This window comes from Pongo abelii, chromosome 7 (genome assembly GCF_028885655.2).
Source record: "Pongo abelii isolate AG06213 chromosome 7, NHGRI_mPonAbe1-v2.0_pri, whole genome shotgun sequence".
Lineage (NCBI taxonomy): Eukaryota > Metazoa > Chordata > Mammalia > Primates > Hominidae > Pongo > Pongo abelii.
In genome coordinates this window covers 96,376,729-96,395,718 of record NC_071992.2, presented here as the reverse complement: position 1 = coordinate 96,395,718, position 18,990 = coordinate 96,376,729, and the positions used below count along the sequence as shown (strand labels likewise).

The 18,990-nt window shown below is 40.2% G+C and overlaps 1 protein-coding gene across 1 annotated transcript in view; it reads left to right on the top strand.

Moving 5' to 3' along the window:
* Nucleotides 1–5,518: 5,518 nt before the first annotated feature.
* PAG1 (phosphoprotein membrane anchor with glycosphingolipid microdomains 1) overlaps nt 5,519–18,990 on the top strand; it is a 148,638-nt gene continuing 135,166 nt past the window's right edge. The window contains exon 1 of the mRNA XM_024251349.3: nt 5,519–6,044. The gene's annotated coding sequence lies outside the window, so the exon portion shown is untranslated. The remainder of the gene's footprint in view (nt 6,045–18,990) is intronic.

Below are 18,990 nucleotides of genomic sequence, written 5' to 3'. Positions count from 1 at the left end.
ATTACTGTGAAATCTCCACGGTCCCTTGACTTTTTATCAGACTGCAATTGTGCTTTTATTCATCCCCCAAAGAATTTGTTTCAGACTCTGCTGAGGGTCTGACCACCAGCCACACAAGTAACATCTCAAGCACCAATTTTTGTTACCTGTTCAAAACCACAGGTTTGATCATTGCCAAGTGTATGAAAACTTTGGGGAGCCTGCATTCTCACTAGCCCTCACTAGTACTGACCATCAACCCTCTCTAGAAGGTGTTCTCTTCTTTGGGAGTAGAGAACAAAAGAAGAGAATTCAGCAGAAACTGAATGCTCTTCAGAGGGAAGTAGGAATAAGTAAATGGCTGATTCTTTCAGAAAATAATTGTATTATTTTCTGGATACTGATACTATTTTCTGACACTATTATCCCCATTTTTCAGAAAAGGAACCTTATGCAAACTGAAGAAGAAATCCATGTAAACAATGAATAATCTTCCACTTCTAAATGGGCTTGTGGCTCACAGAGAATGCCACTTTCTGCTGAATTTCCTCTTCCTGTCATCTGTTGTAGCTATATAACAAGAGACAGCTTCCATTTTAGGGAGAGTACAAGACTGAGAGCAGAAAAGTCTATTTGCTGAAAAGGTGTTGAGAGGGCGGGACTGGAGGAAGATGTATAAAGGCAAGAAATGACAGAAATGCTTTAGCCACTACAAATCTTTCACATATTTCTAATGTTGGAGACGGAACGACTCACTTCTTTTGGAATTGAATTTCAAAATCTTCCTTTCTCAATGCTGAAGTTTTGCTTGCTGGCAGGCAACTGGTTGGCTACTAAAGAAACACGCAGTTTTCTCTGATGCCTGCTTAAAATATGTTTATAAAAATTGTATTATATTGAAGTGATAAAGGCAGAAGAATTAAAAGTGACCTTAAGGAATCTCTACCAACATTCTGAGTATCTACATCAGTTTTGCAGGCACAAATCTTGAGTGTTGATGTCAGGATAGAACTTCAAGGAATGTGTAAGGTCAGGATGACAAAGGACAATGGGAGTGTCCATTCTCGAATCTGTAATATAAAGACATTTCTTTAAAGCACTATGTTTTCACTTTTATAGCTACTGTCTCTTGCCACCATAATTTCTTTCTCCCAGTAGAAAGATATGAAAATGTCAAGTCCTTAAGCCTTGCCTTTTCCTCCACAGTATAGTGTAAGGCCACAGAGCTACATTAGTAGGTTTTGCCCTGATCTCCCTTGAAAGCCTGTTCTACATGATTCTCCTGTCCTCAGAGGAGCCCTAAAGTCACCCTTAAGTCTTCTGATGGAGAAGGAAAGTACTCTCTTAAAAACTACAGTCCATCATGGTTTACATTAAAATGATAAAATAGACATTAAGAGATGTCTAGTTTCAGATTTTAACTCTAGGAGAGATTTTGTAAAGCACACCACTAATAGCTAGCATATTCGGAAACTAATATGTGCTTGAAGCTCTTGTTACTGTGTATTAGGTAATCAAAGATGGCAGTCACGTGATTACAGCTGATGGATGGAGATGCTGGGAGTGGGGGCCAGACAGCCTGTGAGATTCGCACTGTGCAGCATGGCCTCTCCCTCAGCTGCTCTCTCCTTTTGTTAGTGGGCAATTTGGTTGGGAGGGAGGAAAAAGTAACTCTTAGAGATTGAAATTGAATATATATTTTGTAGTAGTTCTTTAAAGCATCTATCATGGGTTTTAAGGAATTTATAATCTATTTCTTAACCTCTGATCCCTCTTTCCTATAGACAAAGTCACACGTGGAATCCTCAGCACTTTAAGTTCAGGTAAGCTGTGAGTTGCCAGCAGAGTCTTGATTGCTTGCTCTCTAATCTTGCTCACAGGCCATTGCCCAGTCTTATCTCAGAAGCTGCTGATACTCAGTCTCCACCAGCCTTTGCTCCTCAGCAACCAAAGGCCACTTCCTGCCTTCCTTCTTCCATCCCTAAATTCCATCCTGTCCCAGCCCCCGACCCCACTCCTACCTTAGCCCAACATCCTTACCCATCACCTATTTCTTCTCAGGTTCAGGGTTATAATTAACACTCTACTAGCTTTTTTTTTTTTTTTTTTTTTTTAATAGAGGCTTAAAAAACATTATGGAGCTAGCCTGAAAATCCTGATTATTTATTATATTGACTGCTCTAAATTGTAAATGAGCTAACTTAGACATGAACATTTAAAATGCAGGCACTTCGTAAGTTTCCTGCATTAGGGTAAGAATTGGGCTTTCTAATACTTTTCTAAAGTTTCTTGGGAAAGAAGACAGGACCCTAATCTCCCCCAATCCCATCTACACCAGGGATTCAGTGATGGTTTCCAGTGAAATTATCAGCTGCTGCATGTGTTCAAACAAGGCAAACTTTGTAATAAGCCATGTCCACAAATCAAGCACAACTTGTATTAATTTTCATGGCAAGCTTATTTTTCACGAAGTGGCATCTAATTTCTTCCTCCCAACTGTCTCAGTCTTGCTAGTCACCTTGGACTCCCCACAGTTCTCTTATCTGGACTATGTCTATGAAGTAAGTGAAGATTTTCATGTCAAAGAATCTCTTTGAGTGAAATGGATGAAGAAATGTAATTAATAAAGGTGGAGAATTTTTGAGCCTAAGCTTTCCAGCTCAGTTGGTAAGCCTGTGATTTTTAGCAGAAAGACTTTAATAAAAATCTATCCTAGGTACAGTTTCTGCATGAGGGAAGAATAGGTTCAGTGGAGTCATTAGTGTCTATATAATTGAATATCTCACTACTAGGACTTTTAGAGGCATTGAAGGAAGGAATTCTCAGCCAAAGAGTAGGCCTTGCTGACCCATAAGGAATACAGACCTCAGAGAAAAAGATGTAGCTGCGATTTCTGCCAGACAATCAATAGCGGCTGATGTGAAACAAATTCTAAATACAGACACAGTCAATATCAAGACACAGTCAATATTAAAGCACAGTCAATATAGTATCAAGACAATATTATATATTTCATGTATTTAATGCCAATAACAATGGTTCAAAATTCAATAGCAGTAGGAGACACTAATTAATGGTAACTTTTTATTTAATTAAATCTTGGATCTCTTGAAATCAATATACAAATGAATTATGTAAATATTTTGATTGAAATGTAGGGCACCTAAGAAAACAATGACAACTTTGGGTTCTTCTAAAGGTCCCAACATGACTATTCTGCTACCTTCATATTTAAAAATATATATATTTCTTATTAAAAACTGAAGTAAGTTTTACAACCTGTGATGTACCAGTTCCTTCAAAGAATTCTCTTTTCTTAGGAATTAATTTCATAATCACACCGAAGAATGGCTGTAATGGAAGAGTTAGATAAGAAGTAAAGATAAAGGCAGGTAGAACACAGTTGGCAATATAGCATTCCCAGTCAAACCTCTGGATTAGAAGACTGTATATAACTATCACATACTTGCTTCCAAAACATTATTCAGACCGGGAGTATAGCCCATAGCATCTACCACAAGCACAAGAATTGATCCTGACATTTTTGGTTGTCTATCTAGGAGAGGCTTTGAAATACATTTGGGTTCCAATTTACTGATGGCAAATCCTGATATGAAAAATTTGGAAATGAAAAACGATCCTCAGCATGTTACTTGGTGAAAAGAGGGCAGAGGAAAAGGACAGAGGCTTGAGATTGGCTCCTGCCTGCATTAGTGAATTTGTCTAAATCCCTTAGCTTCTGAGCCTGGGTAAAATGAGGATGGTAATTACACTTGTCACTAGATAATGTGAATATTGCCCTTCGAACTCCTCAATGAAGCCTGCACTGTGTAACTGCAATGTTCTAGGACCGGGTTGCTCTTAGAACATTTTGTTCTGAGTGTATCCTAACAAGTGTAGCTGCAAAACTGGGATGAAGACACAAAATGTATTTCCTCCCCACAAGAATGAAAGCCTTCCTAACTCCAAATTTAGGCACAGCCTGTAAAAGATGTGACTAGTAAACACAGAAACCATTTGCTTTATAAGGTCTAAATTGTCCTGTTCTCCAGAGTTGTAGAAGCCAAGTCCAACACTGAGATCCCTACTTTTATTCAAGTTCCACCATTAGTCAACTCATGTCCTGGGTGTCTTCTTTAATATGTAAAATGGGGATACTTTTTTTTTTATTATTATTCAACTTAAGAGACCACTGTGAAATTTCAGTGAGGTAACGTATGTGAAATGTTATACTCCATAAGCTCTTAAACACCTGAGTTTCATACCATGCTCTGAAGCAAGAGGCCAAGTCTGGTTCCTGGGTCCGCTTCCCCAATGTGCTTTTCCAAGCTCTAGGCTGAGTCTAAACTTTGTTTCTTCCCACACACCCTTCCCTCTGCGACACACTAACAACATGCCTTTCTCCATCACTGTCTTCCTTACCCTCTCCTGATGAGCCTTCTTCCCCAGCCAACTTTAAGCTCCCATTAATGATATGTGTAACGAGTGTTCAATACAGTGTATGTGTGTATATTTAATACCATTTATATGTTTTTCTTGCTAAGTAATGCATCATAATTTTAGAAAATTGGCACTAGTCAGATAAAGCACCCGTTGGTTTAGAATCCCTGACTCAAAGTCAGATGTCCTGAGTTCTAGACTTCGCTTGTCTCCTTGTTAAGTGCAAAAGTTTATTCCCAATTCCAGGTTACTAGTGTAAACTTTTGGCCCAAACAAAACCCCTATCAGATTTATTTAGAGTGTTGATGCCAAATGGAATTCTAGAAGCCCACCTTTGCCCAGGGGCTGAGCCAGAACCACTATCACTGGGGGTACGGCCTGGGTATTTGTTCTGCATTTTTTATAAGCCCCTCGGGTGACTGTCAGACAGGCCAACTGTTTCAGAAGCTCTGCTCCAGGCTCTAGACCACACGTTAAGTAGCAAGGATGGGGGTCTGGACCTGCAGTATTGGCATCCTCTGAGAGCTTGTTAGAAAGAATGTCTCCCTCATTATCCCAGGGCTACTGAATCTGAATCTTGCATCTCAACACAATCCGCAGGAGATTCTGTCACACACTGAGAGTTTGAGAAGCACTGCTGTACCTTGGTATCTTTAGATACCTACTGATACCTGGGCCCCACCCAGACATTGTCCTGTACTTGCTCTGGGATGCTTCCGGGGCAAAGGGTTCTTACAAGCTCCCCAAGTTATTTTAATGCACAGCCACAAGAGAAGATCACTGTCCCCCAAATGGCAACCCTTTACGGTTAAGCTGTAACCTGAGTTAAATTGGCTTTTGTGGGCTCCAGGGACCTTAAGGACTGCTTAAACGGTGCTGTTTAAAGGACAATGGGCTCCGGGGACAAGTTCAACCACAGAGCTTTGGGTTCGTAAAACCAGGGCAGGGAAGACTTCCTGCATCTTCCCGCGAGCAAGCCGGGCGCCGCGCCAGTCCTCGCCCGTGTGCACCCCCAGCCCGGCCCCGCCCGGCTAGCCCCCTCCCGCCCCGGGGCCCGCCCCTCCTCCCCCGTGACGTGCCGCTGCGGCCACGATCATGCGCACTCGCGCCCCGCTCCCCGCGCGGCTGCTCCGCCTCGGCGCCTGTCATTCTCCGCGGCGCGGCGGCGAGTGCGGGCTGCGGTACCCTCCAGCTCGCTTGTCCGTCTGCGCGCCCGCGATGTGACCAGCCGACTGGGGGCGGGCTGGCGGCTCTGCCTGCGGCAGCGCATCGGTTTTTCTCCTGCCGGGTCTCTAATTGAGCCGTGATTCCCTTGGAGCCAGAGACACGCACCAGGGGCTCGGAGCGCCGTGCTCCGGGGCTGCAGGCAGCTGCAGCGCTCGGGTCCGCGCGGCCGGGTGCAGTAGCCTCAGTCCCCGCCGCCGCCTCGCTGAGTCGTGTGCCCTGGCGAATGCCCGGCGCCTGGCACAGCTGAGCCAAGGCGACTGGTGCAGAGCGGCGGCGCCTGGTCCTGCACTTGCCGCTACTGCCGGGCTGTGCCGGGGCGGCGGCGCTGCGCGCCGGAGTTTGCAGAGGCTGCCTCCGAGCGCCGTCCGCCAGGAAGACTCCCTGCCTCCTGAGTCCCAGTAAGTTGACTGTAGTTTCTGAAGTTGGAGGGAGCCGTGGGAAGGAGAGGTTCGTTTTTATCTTCTTGTGGGAAGCCGAGGGTGGCATCTCTTGTTAACAGAGTTCCAGCTCGAGGAGGGAGTGCGGGGTGCCAAGAAGGGGACAAGGCAGCTGGAAGGTCTGGAGTCCAGGGCTGGCCGACCCCAGCATCTCACGAATGTGCCAGTTGGAAATATGCTGGGAGAGGACAGGTGCTCGTAGGGCATTTCGACTGCTGCGTGCTAATTATTCATTCCAAGCTCCTTGACTCTGTGTGTACGTTGGGGTGAAGGGGCTGGGCAGGGTCTTGTCACCTCCATCGTAATTCCTCTGGGGAGTGTGGCCAGCACTGCGGTGGATCTTTGGGCGAGCCATTTCTTTCAGGCCTGCAGGCTTCCCGCGCATCCCGCTTTACTCTTCCCCTAGGCAGAAGTTGCCAACCTTTTCATAATTGGAGCCTAGTCCTTTAGGGAAAAAACAACTTATATGTCGACCCGGTGTTTTATGCCCTAAGGCAAATAAAACGAGCTCTGGGCATGTGACTTCATACACTTTAAGAATGTAGGCAAGTCTCAAGAAATAGGATTCAGATAATGACACTTGGATTTCACCCTGATTGTCCTGCACCTCTTATGTAAGCCTCCCGGCTGGATAACTTTGTCTCTGCAGTGGCTGCAGCTGTGGCTCTCCATTCCATTTGTTTAAAGTCCAGCTTGAACAGTATTTAATGAAAATGCTGACATGATATAGCGGCCTGAAGTCTGAAACAGAGTGCACTCTTCAAATTGGAGTGTCTTCTCCTAATAGGGAGCATGGGAGGAACAACCCAGTATATTTTTCAAGGCAGCTCCAGGAATTAGACCCATAAATCATGTTTTAAAATAGCATGCATTGTGCAGAGAGCATGCAGAGGACCGCTTTGTGAACACATCCCTTTTGTTTTAGAAAAAGTGGAAATTGTTCATGCCAGACAATTGTTGAGTCTAAAAGTTAAGTGTACTGATGGGCCTAATTATCTTAATAAACAAAGAACATGATTTATAGGTAGCTGCAGTGCCCTACTTTGAAGGATAGAAATCTTTAACCTTTCTTTCTCAGCTGTTCCCAAGAGATTCCTTTTAAGCAGAGCTATGGATTATCATCATTGATGTTTAATACCTGCGTGGATTAAACTTGTAAAAGGAATACTACTTTGAAATACCATGCAGTACTGCTGTGTGACTGTTACACAGCGAATATTATAAATAAGAGGAATATTTGGAGTATTGGGTATAGATGTCATTAGTTTAGCAAAATAGATCATATTAAGACTTTCCTGCTAAATATATATACACATACATAAATGTTTAATTTGGACTTGAAATTATTGTTTAAACCAAAGCTCAGGGGTATGTTTTAATGTAAGATTTATTTACATAATCTTTGAAGAGATAAGTGCATTTATTTATGGTATTTCAGTATGCAGAACAAGATGAACTAGTTATAGGCACCTTATTTAAAATGTAAAGGGGTTTTTTTTAGGAATACTAAGAAAATACACAAAATGTTATTTCAGAAGTTGAAAAGTTAGTCACATCAACACATTGCGGTTTGTGAGAGCATCTAGTGCTTATCTCTAGAAGAGATTACATCCAAGCATGGAATCTCAAACAGATTGACCCAGTAAGCACTATTGCAGCCTGGTTAGGAGGACAGGCTATGGAGCCGGGCTGCCAGCTCTGGTACCATCTGTTTGAATCTAGGCAAGTTACCCAAAGTCTGTGCCTCAGTGTCTTCATCTGTACAATGGGGATGACAGTAGTAGTACTTACCCCACTGAACAGTAGTGAGGATTAAATGAGTTCATAGACATAAAGCTGTTGGGCCAGTATCTGGCATATTAAGCTTGTTCTGGGAAAAATTTTCATTGTTATGAAAGGAAATGCATCTTTGGACTTTATGAACATTGAATTGCTGCTCTGGACAATTGAATTGTTGCTGATGAGTATTAACAGAAGCAGTTCATGTGTATAATAGGAGAGAAGGCATAAACATTTATTGTGCACTGTCTAGCGATACAGACACCAACTGGTATTTAACACTGTCTTGCTCAATTCCCCACCACAGTCCTTTGAGGTAAGTGGCTTCATCTCTACTTTAGAGATGAGAAAGTGGAAGCTCAGTGAGATCAAATAGTAGAAATTGGAGCTGACATTTAACCCACGTCTGGCTGTGTTGAAACTGTGTTCTTTTTGACCCTGCTGCCTCAACTTGCAAATGAAGTAGATGCATTATTATCCTCAATTTATACATGAAGAAATCTAAGCTTAAGGATTAAAGTATGCAAAGTGCTTAACAGCATCCACAACAGAAATGATCATAATTATTGTTAAATAACTTGCCCATGCTTCCATACCTCCTAGTGTGAGGTAGAGGTGCCAGATCTCTCAATTTGAAGTGGATTCTGTTGCTTTGTTATTTTTCTATTCATGCATTCAGAGAGTCAAAAAAGAAAAATTGGTGTGATGTTAGAGTTTACACTGGAGGGTGGTGTTCTCTGTTTGGTTTCCTGCCTGCACGTGTAGCTGCAGCAATCTACACAGTCAAGGAAACCACCACGGCAGCAGTAATCAATCCACAAACAGCGTCATCCCTGGATATGCATTCAGTCCCAGCTGGAGAACTCCCTTGGGCAGAGAGAGGCCTTGCACTTTGCCTCATATTAAACTGCATGTTCAGAAATAGAAATAATTTATACTTACCATTAAATAAGCAGGCTTCCTTCAAGCCTTAGTACCCCATGTCATGGGAAGCAGATTCCGGGGTGCTGTGTGAGCAGTACTTCCTTTAAGGTTTCCATAGCTTGCTAGACTTCTCAGCTGGGTTCCAGAGGTGGGGAATGATTGAGAGGTCATGGTATTTTTGTGGCTGTGTTAGGTTATCACCCAAATACTAGATAGTGTTCTCGCCTTTTGTAAGTCTTGTTTCTCGAGATTAAAATCTAATTGCTGTATAGGGCACGTAGACCACAGACTGCTCACGGTCTGATTTAATTTAAATCACAGACTGATTTAATGTTTAATGAAACCTCTTAGCTAATGTATGCTAACACTGAATGGTGCTTCAATACAAATGCTTAAAGTTGGCTTTAAAAAAAAAATCAAAACTCTTCGAGAGTTCTACTCTTCCTGTAGGCTGCCTCCATGTGCCTGGGGACACAATACCATAGTTGCAAAGTGCCCAAAACAGCCCCTGCCTTCGACTGAGTCATCTCACATCTCTCTGAAAATCTTCTGTTTCAACTTTAACCCTCCTTTTCAGAGAACAGATATTCCCTTTTGCTTACTTAATAGTTAATTTCAAGAGTTCCCCTGCTCTGGGTTATTCTATAGTAAAAGTCTCCCCTGATCACTTTTGTGACTTGAATGAGGTTCGTGATTTATTATTAACTAACTCCTCAGAATATACATATAGTCGTTTCATTTCTCATCTGTGTTATCTGTTATCTATTTAGTGGCTTATCTGTGTCACTTTTAAATCTCTGAATAATTTTCTTCTGACATCCATCAGAAGATACATGTAAAAGAAATGCAAACTAATTTTAATATGGATATAAATGAATGAAGATCATTGACAGTCATATGTACTGTTTTGAATTTTCTTCACTGTGGGCTTGAGGAGTTGGGAGCTGATAGTTCCAGAGCTCCTGCCTCATGCATTGTGAGAGGCATGTTGGGAGGTTATACAAGTTATACACGCAAGCAGTTCATATGCAGCCCCGCAGAGACAGCCCCTGAGGGCTCGCTCATTGCTGAGTTCAAGGGCAGGGGGTAAGTATGAGGGGAAGACAGCTCTGTACATAATTTATATGACCACATTTCTAGTCCTTACTGGTTATCTTTCTGGATAAGAATTGGAATGAATAGCTTAAAGGGAGCACTTACTGTGTGTTGGCTGCCATGTTAAGAACTTCGCTTCATCCTCACTGTGACCTTGTGTGGTAGTACTTTATTATCCTCTTTTGCGGAAGTGACAACTGAGGCCTAGAAAAGTCAGGGCACTTGTCCAAGGTCACACTAGTGAGCTTCAGAGTGAAGAGTGGAGCCCAGAACTGTGCAAGGAGGCCCATGATACTTATAGAACATTCTGCTGACTCTGATTTTTAGCCTTTGTGATAGCTAAACTCTATTGCATGGATTTATATATTACATAATATAGATGGACTATATTATGCTTTTCAAAAGAATCCTGTACTATCTTGCTTGGTCCCCAGGTGAAGGAATGGTGGGAAGACACATGCCTGCCTTCTTAGCCACTGCCAGGAGCAGGAATTGACAGCACAGGGAATATCATCTCCATTATCTTTGTAGAAGAAGAGCTTAAGCTTAGTTCACGCAATGAGCTCAAAAAAGAAAACCACACGTCTGCTTTGTGAAATAGGAAACATAAAGCCTTCAACTGGTAGTAGAGCACAGTGGGGAGGCATGTTAACTTTATCTGTGTTTAGTGTCACATACTTGCATCATTCTCATTAAAAAAAGGAGAAGTGTGGAGACCTGAGATTTTCTTGGGTGATTTTTTTTTTTTTTAAATAAGTTTATTTAAATCTAAAGAAGTATTAGCAGTGAACTGTCATGGGAGAACCACATTACTACAGCAGTGTCATCTGTCATCCCATGAGACTATGGTTTTCAAAGGAAATGAGCACTTACGTCTAACCAGTAAGGCTTAAATGTGTTGTCTTATAGTAAGAACATTGCATCAAATCTTCCATGTCTGTATCATAGCCTTTCTAACTCCAGTCAAAATGGAGGGTAAAAGGACAATTTTAAAACCATCTTGTAATATTTTCAAAACCCTTCTCCTGAGCCCTGCCCCCTCTGTTTTTTCTCGATTTCATACTGGCGCCAATATTTGTTCAATAAGTTAATTCATATCATCCCCTGGAGTTTGAATTATAAAGGAACTATTATGATTATAATATTTTGGCATATCCTGTTGATCTCTCATTTGCCCCCATCCTTGATGTTATAGGACTGTATGATTTTTTTAACCTGAGAAGTGATTAAAAATGTTTTAAAAATTTAGTCTCCTAAATGTAGACTGTTTATTGCAGAGGACAGGGAAATTGGCCTGACTGGGGGCATTTGCTAAAAATGCAGAGCTCATGAAATCCTGTGAACCTTATGGAGTAAGCAAGTAAAAAAAAAAATTACGGAAGAAGAAGTAGTTTTAAAATTGCTCACTAGGCCAGGCGCGGTGACTTAGCCTATAATCTCAGCACTTTGGGAGGCTGAGGAGGGTGGATCACTTGAGGTCAGGAGTTCGAGACCAGCCTGGCCAACATGGTGAAATCCAGTCTCTACTAAAAATACAAAAATTAGCTGGGCATGGTGGTGTGCACCTGTAATCCAACTACTCAGAAGGCTGAGGCAGGAGAATCACCTGAACCCGGGAGGCAAAGATTGAAGTGAGCCAAGAAGATCACACCACTGCACTCCAACCCGGGCAACAGAGTGAGACTTTGTCTCAGAATAAATAAATAAAAATAAAATTGGTCACTAACAGCTTTGTACTTCCCTCTCCCATTTCATAAATGTCCAGCTGACCCAATCCCTAGGTACCGTATCATGTATTCATTTGCAAGTAATCAGGTTCTCTTGATTTTCTAAAAGTACCAAAAGGTGTGACTAAATCAGCATTACTGTCATCTGCCATCTTCGTGTTGAGAGAGCCCCAGGGTTGCGTATGTAAGCTTTTATGTGAATTTATTCTCTGAGGAATGAAGGATGATCAGATAAGTTCTCAGGCATCTCGTCTCACTGTGTTTGTGACTCCATCATTACTATTAAAGTTGCTTCCCCCTACGCCATCCTTTCACCCCAAACCATACCCATTCCTTCATCATGCCCATTGTGGTGGAACATGATGAAACTATTGGGAAACTTAAGTGTTGAGGGAGCTCATGTTCTAAGTCAAAGGAAAAAACACATAACACAATAATTTTTTTCTTTTCATTAAAAAAAAGCCAGTCCCTAACATAGCTATACACAAGAGCACCACACCTTCTGCATTCAGCAGTTGGGAATTGCAACCAGAGTGGCCTTATTCATTTTTTCCTGGCACCTTCTAAGGAGGGCTGTGAGCCTCTAATTCACATGTAATCAATCACTAGCAGCTTGTCTGTGTTTTCAGTCAAATTTAGTGACTAAATATGGCAAGGGTGGTATTCATTCATTTATACATTCACCAGATATATATTAATATGATACCAGGCACATTGTTAGATGATAAGACCTCAAATACCAGAAAATCCCTCTCTCTGCTCTCAAGAATCTCAGATTCATGAGGGAAGGAGACACTGAGCAGCAGTTGGAACCAGTACTTAAAGGATGCTGGGCTCCGTCAGGGGTGCCTGACTCCAAGGGGTTGACTTTTCCTAATGCAGCCGAGCTTGATCGAGTCTGGAAGAGCCAGTAGGAGGGTACCAGGAGGCTGAGGGTGGTAGTGGGCAGGGAGAAATTATTCTGAGAGAGGGAACAGGGAATATGGTGAAACAAAGGTACCGGAGATGCAGGTTGTGGAACAGCTGGTCATTCCATGTGGCTGGTGCACATTGAGGGTGGGGAATGAGACTGGAGATGGAGAGCGGAGGCTGGAGCCACTTTTGGAGGGTCTTGTGGGCCATATTTAGTTTTGTAGATGAATTTGAGTACTTTTTTAGAATGATCACTCTGGGTGTATTACACAGAATGGGTGGAGTAAGGGACAGACAAGGTAAGCTGTGCAAAAAAAGCTTTTGAATACTGGTGTGGATTTAAGGTCTAAACTCCCACTGATAAGCGTGAGGACATTAAGGGGAGAAGCAAGGAGAGGATGGTGAATTTAAGGATGACTCCCAGGATGATTCCCTGGCTTGGGTAATTGAATCAACAAGGCTGCCATTGGAGATGATAATGAATACAGAGGATGGAGCAGTTTGCAGGAGAAGATGACAGGTTGTGGATTTATGCACCGTGAGGAACCAGAGGGACATTCAGGACCTGAGATGCAATTGGCAGTTGTACAGCCTGTGGTTCTGGAATTCAAAACGGAGGCTGAACTGGAAATGTAGGTTTGCAGGTCTTCCGTGTATTTGAAATTGTTGTTGAGGTTGTGATCTGCCTGTGAGAACGTGTGGACTGAAAAAAAAAAAAAAAAAAGGACGAAGGCCAAGGTGGCTGTCAGAAGAAAAAGAGATGGCATAGTAAGATTAAGCAAGAGAAGTTTTTGACAAGTGCTTGGACACAAAGTGGCAGAAGCCAGAGGCAAAGCAGAATGAGGTGCTTGATTGAATTGGAACCAAGTGACAAAAGAAATGAAATTGAAATAAAAAGAGAGCAAAGGGACAGGTCTGACTGTTAACTTGCTTCCATCTACACAGATAATGGTGGCTTTTTCTCCTAGAGTTTCCAGTTCTGGTCAATAAATATTAAGACCTACCATGTGGAAGGTGAGTGGGAAAGGGGATGGGGGGAAGAAATCCAATAACAAAGCATGAATTTCGATCTCAAGAAGCATATGGAATTTTCATTTCTAATTTTTTTCTGGATCTCAAGAAGCTTATAGAATTATCATTTCTTATTTTTCTTTTCCATTTGTTTTTCTCCTTCATTGACAGCAGGACACAGGCTTCTTGGGAGAATGGAAAGAATGAAAGAATCACTTTGTTGGTGCATGAAGTGCCTCAGTTCCCCATAGCGGGCATATCTCATTTTATCCACAGAATAAACACACTGAAAGAGAAGGTGATAAATGACCCATTATTTGACAGATTATAAAAACTAAGCTTTTATCATGGCCATAATGTTATTAGAGGGCTTGGACCTTTGAGCCAATGCTTATATAATTATTAATGAGACTTTCGGCTCACTGGATTATTTGATGTATGCTGAGTAAAATATCCTGTAATTTTCACTTGTCTTATAAAAACAGGACACATTATGTTATACACTAACTGGGGTATTTGGAGATGATGGAAATAATTACCATATGTTTTAGTTAAATATTATGCCTTTCAGTCCTCAAACGTTTGTCCTTTAATTTTGACCTAAAGGTAAAATCACTCCCGTTATACATATGAGGAAACTGAGATACAGAGTTCAGATGGGTGGGTGGAGATAACACAGCTAGTAAGTGGTAGAGCTTCTAGGATCCAAAATGAGGTGTACTGGGTTCATACCACTCCATCATGTTGCTGTATCTTTGTGAATAGCTACTAAAGAAGAATTAGGGGGTGTTATGTTTAAGAGATTTTCTTTATTAGTCTGCTCAAAGCACCAACAGTAGAAACTGTATCAGCTACAATTTCTATATTTGATGGGCCACTGGTTATTTATGCAAATATATGTGATTAAGTTAGATTGGGGAGAAATCTGTTTTTTTTTTTTTTCCACAAAATGAACATGTTTTGCATTCATTATCTCAAGAGCACTAAAAAAGAATCTGAGTATAAATATAAGGATTCAATATTTTAACTTATAAAATTATTGTAGATAAACTTATTTGTGATACAATGGGAATTTATTTTTCAGCAATTGCAATGGCTGTTGTCTGTAAGAGGCATTCTGTGTGTACACGTACCTGTGTGTGCATGTATAAAAAATAAAATTTAGCTTAATTTTAAACTATTGGTTTTCCTTTTGTAATATTTTTGAATTCTCCAGATACATTAAATGATATTGCTTGCTTTGTCTTGCCAAAGCAGCTATTATGTTACTCATTTAATGCCAAAGTGTTAAAGCATTTGTCTTCTGTAAGCAATGTAAAATGATGTAGGATGAGTCTAAGGGATTTAGTTTAAGGTTACAACTTGTATTTTGGCTCCTGATAGTCTAAATTTTTTATTTACCTAATTTTGCTACTATTGAAGCAGATATTAGCGGTTAATATACAGTAATATTAGAATCATGAAAAGTACATAGAATGTTATGGCTGTTGGAAAAACTTTATGATGCTGCATTTTTTTCTTTCACAAAAAATATCTGGGAGGCTTACTAAACTGCAATTTCCAGATGAAAGCAATTTCTAGCAAGTAGCAAAATGCTGGTGCTAATGCTTATCCCTAAATCTCAATTTCAAGCTTCATGGTGCCTATTTTACATTTTAGCTTCGGTAGGAAAAGTTGAATCCAAAGGGGCTTATGCCTTTGTGACATTTGGTGGATTGCTCTTTTGTTATTGGTGCTGATTTTTTAAAATAACAATACGTTTATAAATTTTAAAAAGTTTTAAAAAATGTTAGGCAGCTATCTTAGTTCTGAATTATCACTACACGTGGTGCATTGTAGTAGCCTTAGTCCAATGTAGTTGAAAAATTACAATATAGGCGTGTGAAAATTTAAATAACAATACAAAGTACTATGATATTTTATATTTGATTTTTATTGCACTTTATAATAATATGTGAGGAAACTCAAATGAGGTAAAATGAAGATTAATTTGGTCATTTCATGCCTCATGTGTCCCAATTTCATCCAAATGCAAATATGATAATCCAGGGCATAGAGTTAGTGTTCTGTTCAGGTGATTTGACACTACTGTATTTATTACTCACTACCAAGACGAACAATTAAACTGCATTTCCTACTCATCTTTCTATGAGTGTATATTTTAATATTATGTACTAGGAGTTTTCATTTTCTAAAAAGTAATTAAATTTTCTTTACCTCATTTTTCTTATTCTTACTGAATTTTATTCAGACATTTTTATGTTAGTGTATACTTGACATGATAGAACATGTCTAAATTAGTAATCTAATTTGAATACCATAATTATGTGTACAGTTAGAGCTTGATTGAATGGAGTGCTTTTGCACATCGTGTATGTTCTTTCTCTTAGTGGATTTAGGAATTACATGCTTAATACTAAAGAGTCCAAAACCTGTTTATGTTTACCACTAGGCACACAGAGCAAAATATAAATATTTTTACCAATAGAATTGGAAAAGATATGCTTCCTTTTTAAGTGTTAGGAATTAACACGTAACTGTCTGTGGTAGTTTCCTCTTATACGAACAGACTGGTAAGAAATATAGACATGGCTGAAAACTAGAATGGTGTCATTATATTGCCTAAGTTGTTGGTGTTGAGGTTAGAAGTCCACTCCTTTGTTTTGCTAAATAAGAAATAAAGATGCTTTAAAATATTGATCATAAATCCTGATAAATATTTATACATATTTAGTGTTAGGAATATTTTTCTTTTGCTTTATTATGTAGTGGTCACTTTGCCCAAAATGTACATCTTGAACTTTAGTATGGAATGCTCAGTATGTCCAAGGTAGAATTGAAACCAAAACATTTGGAGTCTTATTAAAAGGATACAATATGGATAACAGCTTTTAGTCTTGGGGCTGAGATACTTGGAAGAGGATTGCTAAATACTGTGATCATTGAGAAAAATAAAATAACACTGATGTACTAAACTTACACTTAATTTAATGGTTTCGCTACCACCGTTCTTAACCTTTCCAACTGGCTGAGTTGTTTGCTAATAGTGGCATGTCACAGCCTGAATTATAGATCTTTCCTTTTAATAAATATTCAATAGCATTTTCAAAATTGTTCTCCTAGATACAATTCATAATAAACGGCGTAGCGCTGGCAACAAGCATGCTTCTTTCAGACTGTTTTATAGCCACAGGCTATTTGACATTTGGACACTTCTCTTATGTATTTCCACAGCTCCACATTTCCTAAAAACTGTCAGCCTTATATTAGAATTAGCCTTTTGCATCTCCACAGTTACACGGAGAATGAAAAGAATTTCTCTCCTTTTCTCTCCCTGTAATATGCCAAGGCCTGTGGTCAGAGAATCATCATTTGCTAGTCGTATGCTTTTTCTTTCTTGATGTTCTCATTAGCTTCAGAAGCCATAGCATGAAAGGCATTATTGAAATGCGTCCGCCATCGGTTTGGTTTGATCCATCTTAAACTTTTTTGGTCTAGAACTGTGGTTCTTAACCCCCTAGAGGACATTTGGCAATGTCTGAAGACATTTTTGGTTGGCACAGCTGGGGATGGGGATGCTACTGGCATCTGGTGGGTAGAGGCCAGGGATGCTGCTATACATTCCACAGTGCACAAAATAGCCCTCCCCAGGGAAGAATTTTTTACCCCAAAATGTCTAGAGTGCTAAGCTTGAGAAACCCTGATTTAGAAGGTAGGGGATGTCTGTTTAATTTGTATTATATTTTTTACATAAACGAAAAGTGATAGTTCTGGTGAAGAAATCATTGCATTTAATGTAATCATTTATTGAACACCTACTAGGATCTGAGAATACAATGAAGACTATGACATGGTTCTTGCCTCAGGGGTATACCCTCTCTTTGTCAAAATGATTAGTAAATAAAATCAAACTGGTTGATGTGATGTATGCTGTGATTAGAGGTATGCATGGCATGTTAAGATAAAAATAATTTAGATTTCATTTGCTAAATATAAGAGAATATCTGGAAGGGATTGTTCTCTGACTAAATGTAATATCAGTCATTTGTGGGTAAAGAATTTCTAATTTTTCCTTGATAATTAGGAGTAAGTTTTATTTATTGTCTTTTTAAATTTCAACTGGCATTACTGTGAAATGTCAGGAAAGAAGGGAAGGTGTTGACATAAAAAGTGTTACTTCAGGAATTTAGGAAATGAGTTTTTCATCATCTTCATCGAGTTCTACTTTACATGCCATAAAAGTCTCCAGTCTCAACTGAACAATTCACTGATTTTTAGTAAACGTACAGAGCTAGGGAACTGTCACCACAATTCAGCTTTAGGACTTTTCCGTCACCCCAAAAAGCTCCTTTGTGCCTGTGTGCAGTTAGTTCTCATTCCTGCTGCCAGCCCCAGGAAGCCACCAATCTTTCTATCGCTTTCTTTCTTTTCTGTCTCACTTTCTGTCTTTATATATTTGCCTTTTAGCAAATCTCTGGACATTTCATTTGAGATATTAATATTTACCAATAAAAATGTAGTTTCTGTCTTCTTTTTCAAGATCAGCATCACCTTATTTTTTTTATATTGCCTGTACCATACACATGCTACAGTGCAGGTTCAGGGACTCTTAGTTATCGGAACTCTCAGACTAATAAAGTGAAACATGCAGCAAAGAAGAAAAGCACGTGTGTAAGAGTGGAATGTGTGCCTGTTTCTCAGCTTTGTCCCTGTTTCAATGGTGGTCACCCCCTCTACTGCTTTTGTAACTCTATCTACAAAAATAATGTTATAGAAATCATTAAAAAGCTGAAGTCAGATAAATACCCTCAAGATGTGGGGAAACTACAAAAGGATTAAAGCTGGAGAACATGCCTGTTTGGAAGCTGTATTCTGGTCAACCATTTCTTAGCCAAACCCTTTGGGGCCAAATGTCTTTCAGAATTCAGCTTTTAGAAAGGTAATACAGTGCATACATTGTATATTAATGTAATACCCCCATGGGATCCAGGCAACACACAGTAATTTTTGTAGCAAAGTAGATGAATATTCACATTTAGTTAGACAGAGAAAAACTAACCACATGTCAGTTCAGGTCAGTTTGGGGAGCAAATTCATTTCGTAGCAAAATAACAAACTCTGTTTTCAGAAATTTTTGCATTTCAAAATTGTGGGTAAAGGTTTGTGAGACTGCCTCAGTGTATCCCAGGATATTGCATTTCAAACTATTGCATTTCATCTTCTTTCTAGCTCCCCACCCTCCAATCCTCTCTGCCATATACACACTTCATTTAACTTAGCCATAGATGTATTTTTCTTTTTCACGTTAACTTCCCATGAGACTTGACAAAATGCCAAATTAGCTGTTCACTTTGGGTGGATGAAGGTCAGGTACAGACGTGTTATGGCCAGCTAGGTTTGTGGTTTGTGGTTCACCTCTCTGCTGAAGGCCTGGATTGTAGCCATGTTCATCTGCACCA